This window comes from Salmo salar, chromosome 18 (assembly GCF_965601325.2).
Source record: "Salmo salar chromosome 18, fSalSal1, whole genome shotgun sequence".
NCBI classification, from domain to species: Eukaryota; Metazoa; Chordata; class Actinopteri; order Salmoniformes; family Salmonidae; genus Salmo; species Salmo salar.
This window is the reverse complement of record NC_138308.1, coordinates 42,051,179-42,057,200: the sequence shown is the minus strand read 5'-3', so window position 1 is coordinate 42,057,200 and position 6,022 is coordinate 42,051,179.

Sequence of the window (6,022 nt, the reverse complement as noted above, 5' to 3'; positions counted from 1 at the left end):
TCTCCCACAAGGTCAAAAAAACGGTACCTGAACCAACAACCTATCAGCCACTGGCCCAAGCTCCCAACTGCCAGGCCACCAGCCCTCAGGCATCAGCCTCAGTGAGCCCCAGGCAACCAGGCATTATCTGTAACAACTCTGCCCATCAGTGTCATTCAAACTTACTTATGTTTTGTTTTATTTTGTCTTTTTTTACTTTTATCTTTGACTGTCATTCTATCCCCCGCCCAGCAACTCCACTCCCACTTGTATCCAATTCCACATCCCAACCCTTAGCATCGCTCAGCCCATCCCACCTATCTCTGCTGGCCACCTTGTTCGGATTTATACGCACCATATATCTTTCAACTATGTTGTGATGTTTAACATTCAGCTTGAATCAATCTAATCAAATAGAATCCACAGATTGCGAGTTGAAGATAAATACTTTTACTAAGTGTATTAGCATATTAGTAATTGACTGACCAGGTCTCTCCAGATCTCCCAACAACACTATTTCTAACTTTATACTAATGCTCTGCTTTTCTAGCCATTCCTGAACCTGAGACCAGAAGCAGGCTACCTGAGGGCAACACCAAAACAAATGGTCTATTGATTCTTTATCCTCACAACAAAATTTGCAGAGCTGCGATAATTGTATGCCACAAACATTCAACATTTTGCTGGCGGCAAGAATTCTGTACAATAAGTTTAGCTGAAAAGCACAAAGTCTTGAATCTTGCGTCGTTTTATATATCAACTCATACACCCTGTACCATGGAATCAGTACATCAAAAATATCTTCCTAACTATTTTGCAATCTGTATGGCACAGCTATAAAACATCCTGGTCCTCAAATGAAACTGGTATACTTTCCTATTTATGCTATTTTTATTCCTCCAGTTTTGATCTTTTGTTTTGGGCAGGCAGACCAGTTGTATAAGTGAAGCTTTTAGAGAGAGGTTTAGTGCTTTTATATTTAATCATCTCAACCCACCCAATTCATATTCATTATATAGATAGGCACGCTTTATTTTGTCTGGTTTACCATCCCAGATAAATCTAAATATTTTTTGCTCATATGATTTGAAAAATGAATCATCAGGAGTAGCCAGCTCCATAAGTAAGTCAGTAAACTGAGACATGACTAAGGAGTTAATCAGGGCAAATTTAACATAAATAGACAAGTATTGACCTCTCCATGGTAGCAGGACCTGGTTTATTTTACAAGTTTTCTATTGAAATTCAATGTGAAGAGTCTCATTTATATATTTTGTATATCTACTTCACCCTCAGCCCATTTTATAAGTAAACTGCAGGGTAATGTGAAAGTTGTATTTTGTAAAGCTCCAATATGTAATATTTTACACTTATCATAATTAGGTTTTAGTCCAGAGAGTCCAGAAAAGTACGCTTGGAGGTAAGGATGTGATAAGAGAATTATCTAATAAGGGTAAATGAATCAATAATCCATCATTAATTAGTAGTTATGTAGCATGGATAATTAATGTACTGAACGTTAGTCTCATAAAGGTCTAGTAGAGGCTGGATTTGTGCACGGGCGGATGAAATATCCATAGATTAAAGACCTGGCCCCTTGCTGAGGGTTCTTTACAGGCCGGTGGCAAACTGGTATGCGACAGAGGCGGTGACGAGATTCTACCAACATTGAAATCTCAGCTGCAGAATAAGGTCAGTGCGCTTTATTGAGTTTTTTGGGGGATAGCACCTGTGAGATTACATTAAATGATGAATGAGTGATAGCACTTGTCAAAAGCGATTGATGTGAGAGTGAAAGGCGGGAGCGTTTAGAGGATTTTAATGTACTCTGGGTGTTAGACGCTGGAAATATCCGGAAGGGGGTTTATATCTGGTGACCGGTCTTTATGATTTTGTGTAGAGAAAAATGTTTTAACCTGTTATGGCTAGGGGGCAGTATTTTCACGGCTGGATAAAAAACATACCCGATTTAATCTGGTTACTACTCCTGCCCAGTAACTAGAATATGCATATAATTATTGGCTTTGGATAGAAAACACTCCAAAGTTTCTAAAACTGTTTGAATGGTGTCTGTGAGTATAACAGAACTCAAAAGGCAGGTCAAAACCTGAGAGATTCCTTTACAGGAAGTGGCCTGTCTGACCATTTCTTGAACTTCTTTGCCATCTCTATCTTTTACAAAGGATCTCTGCTCTAACGTGACACTTCCTACGTCTTCCATGGGCGCTCAGAGCCCAGGAAAAACCTGAATGTCATCATCCCAGCCCCAGGCTGAAACACATTATCGCCTTTCTCAAGTGGCCGATCAAGGGACTGTGGGCTTAGGCGCGTGCACTGGCTACCCCCGTCTTTGTGATTTTTCCTCCGTTTGCCGAAAAGGAGATTCCCGGTCGGAATATTATCCCTTTTTTACGAGATAAATTGCATAAAAATTGATTTTAAACAGCGGTTGACATGCTTCGAAGTACGATAATAGAATATTTAGAATTTTTTTGTCACGAAGTGCGCCATGCGCACGACCCTGATTTACCATTTCGGATAGTGTCTGGGACGCACGAACAAAACTCCGCTATTCGGATATAACGATGGATTATTTTGGACCAAACCAACATTTGTTATTGAAGTAGCAGTCCTGGGAGTGCATTCTGACGAAGACAACAAAAGGTAATCAAACTTTTATAATAGTAAATCTGATTTTGGTGAAGGCTAAACTTGCCGGGTGTCTAAATAGCTAGCCCGTGATGGCTGGGCTATGTACTTAGAATATTGCAAAATGTGCTTTCACCAAAAAGCTATTTTAAAATCGGACATATCGAGTGCATAGAGGAGTTCTGTATCTATAATTCTTTAAATAATTGTTATGCTTTTTGTGAACGTTTATCGTGAGTAATTTAGTAAATTGTTAGCAAATTCCCCGGAAGTTTGCGGGGGGTATGCTAGTTCTGAACGTCACATGCTAATGTAAAAAGCAGTTTTTTTTATATAAATATGAACTTGATTGAACAAAACATGCATGTATTGTATAACATAATGTCCTAGGTGTGTCATCTGATGAAGATCAAAGGTTAGTGCTGCATTTAGCTGTCTTCTGGGTTTTTGTGACATTATATGCTAGCTTGAAAAATGGGTGTCTGATTATTTCTGGCTTGGTACTCTGCTGACATAATCGAATGTTTTGCTTTCGTTGTAAAGCCTTTTTGAAATCGGACAGTGTGGTTAGATAAAGGAGAGTCTTGTCTTTAAAATGCTGTGAAATAGTCATATGTTTGAAAAATGGAAATTTTTGTATTTTTGAGGAATTTGTAATTCGCGCCACGCCTATCATTGGATATTGGAGCAGGTGTTCCACTAGCGGAACGTCTAGATGTAAGAGGTTAAAGGGAACCAAGTATTCTGTGCAAATGGAAGATAGGAATCAGGTATAAATCCAAACAGGAGGAAGAAGCAGGGTTCAAAATGACCGTGCAACTGTGGCCACTGCAGAAAACAAAATTAGCTTATGGTGAGACCGGAAAACATAAAAAAGGGTCGAAAGACATAAGGAGAGATTCGTAAATTGGAAGGCAAAATATAGTAATATAATTATGAGGGAGGAGGACAGAGACATGATTACATTAATATAAGTCACCTGTCTAAATACTCCTAGGAGGGGATGGTCAGATCTTCCGGAGGTGCAAATCTAGATCTGATGATCCATTTGTAACATTTGTCTTCGTGCAGAGAGGACCAAGGCACAGCGGGTTGCGTGCTCATCATATATTTATTTTAAATAAAGACTGAACACGGAAAAACAATAAACAACAAAACGACGACAGGAAACAGTATAGCAGGCTATACACATAACAGCCGTGCTAAAGACAACAACCTACAAACCCAGATGACAAACACACTCCTAATATATGACTCCCAATCAGGAACAACGATAACCAGCTGTCCCTGATCGGGAGCCACACAGACCAACATAGAAACAGACATCCCAGAACACACATACACAGACTTCTTCTGCCACGTCCTGACCAAAATACTACACAACTACTCCCTCTGCTGGTCAGGACGTGACACCATTGAAGAAGGGAAACCTAATATGGCGGAGTGAGATACAGATATTATTGTCAAAAGTTACAAGGAGCAACAGATAAATAGGCCGTTAACAAGGGCTTTACGACCCCTGGAAAATCGCTTATAGTTGCATACGTATGCGACCTAATGTCCGATCAAAAGTCACCTCTACTGATAAAGTTTCAAGAAAGAGATACACATAGCAACACAGAGATTGTGAGATGAATATATTGTGCAGTCAACAGTCGCGAGAAAAGACGGGTTGGGACACATAGAATAAGAGACATAAAATACAGCACACACTCATAGGTTGTACAACACATAGACACATTGGGAAATTTCCACAGGGGTAAGAGGATAATTGCGTGTGAGATAGATAAGAGGGTCAAAAGCCATATACATGTGAGACCTAATGGATCTATCAAAAGTCATGAAATAAATTATTCTGGGATCCTAGAGGAAATTACCAGTAGGACATGGACAAAGGAAAATACAGCACACACATAGAGATCAATAGCAAGTAGACACAGATTGTAATTGAATCAGAGGTTTAAAAAAGCACATAGACTAAAAGATCATTCAGGATTCATATGAATACTCCTTCTCAAATTCTAGATTGTGAGAAGGAGCAGAATAACTACGATAGTAATTTAACAAACATGGGTAGTAAATCCTCTAAGGGGATATCGGTATTAACGGGAGATGAACGTTTTATGCTGGGAAAAGATAAGAGGAACATCTATTTTGGGCCGAAATGGAGGAAGATGTACGGTTTTGATGGCTGTTTAAATGTTGAAGGATTGGAATCATTGGTTAAACAAATACATAGGGTCTGTGGGGATAAGACAGAGAAGCAGCGTACAGAAGGCCTTGACACCGCTCGTGTTTGGCTGGCAGAAGCTAGAAAAAGAGCGGAGGGGGCCAAGAGTAAGGGAGTTACTAAGAATGAAGATTTGGCTAGCCAGGAGCAGACAGAGAGGACTACCACGGCTCCCACAGAGATACTAACTAAGCCCAAATTGTACCCCTCCCTGGCAGACCAGGGGTGGCGGGAAAACCCAGATAATGAGGTGGTGGTAGTGAGACGGAGACAACCACATCAAGTGCCGTCTGTACCGTTACCCCCTCCCCCATATGCTGGTTCTCAGGGAGACGAGGGAGGTAGAGAGGAAGGGAGAAGGATGGGAACTAGGGGAAGAGAGCGTGTTCGTGGTGCTGCATGACCCAGAGCCGTCAGTAGACTCGTTTCCCATAACCAAAGTCCAGATAGGGATAGACAAGAGGAAAAAAATAGCAAGGCAGGAGAGAAAGGGGAAATAGATGTTACAATTGTGGCAAGACAGGACATTTTGCTAGAGAATGTGAGGAGACGTGTAAACACTGCAATAAAGTAGGCCATAATCACAGAGATTGCAAAAATAACAAAGACAGGAGAGGCAAGAGAGGGGGTCGAGACAAATACAGAGAGAAAAGGTCAGGCGCCCACAGCCAGAGAAGGAGGAGGAGGAGGAAGAGGAGGCACGACTAACTATGGAGAGCGGGGGAGCAGACACTAGTGAGGGGAAACAGGATTTTCAGGATTTAGTTATAAACAGTGATTGTGAAGTTTTTGAATTGGCTACAATTGATTTGGCATTACAGCAGGAACAGAAACCCTATTTGACACTAACAGTAATGGGAGAGAGAATTACATTTCTGTGTGATACTGGGGCGTGTCGCACAGCAATCTGTGCAGACGAGGCTCCCAAAGGGATAAAAATAAATGGGGAACAGATAATAGTACGGTCAGCATCAGGACATCAATTCATGGAACGGTTATCTGCTCCTATAACCCTGAAACATGAGTCATCTGGGGGAGAAGCCACTGTCCCTGTTCTAATATCTAAACTATGCCCAGCAAACTTGTTGGGCAGAGATGTGATAATGAAACTAAATGTGGCAGCCACTCCCACTGAGAGGGGAATGAAGGCATACATTGTTAGAG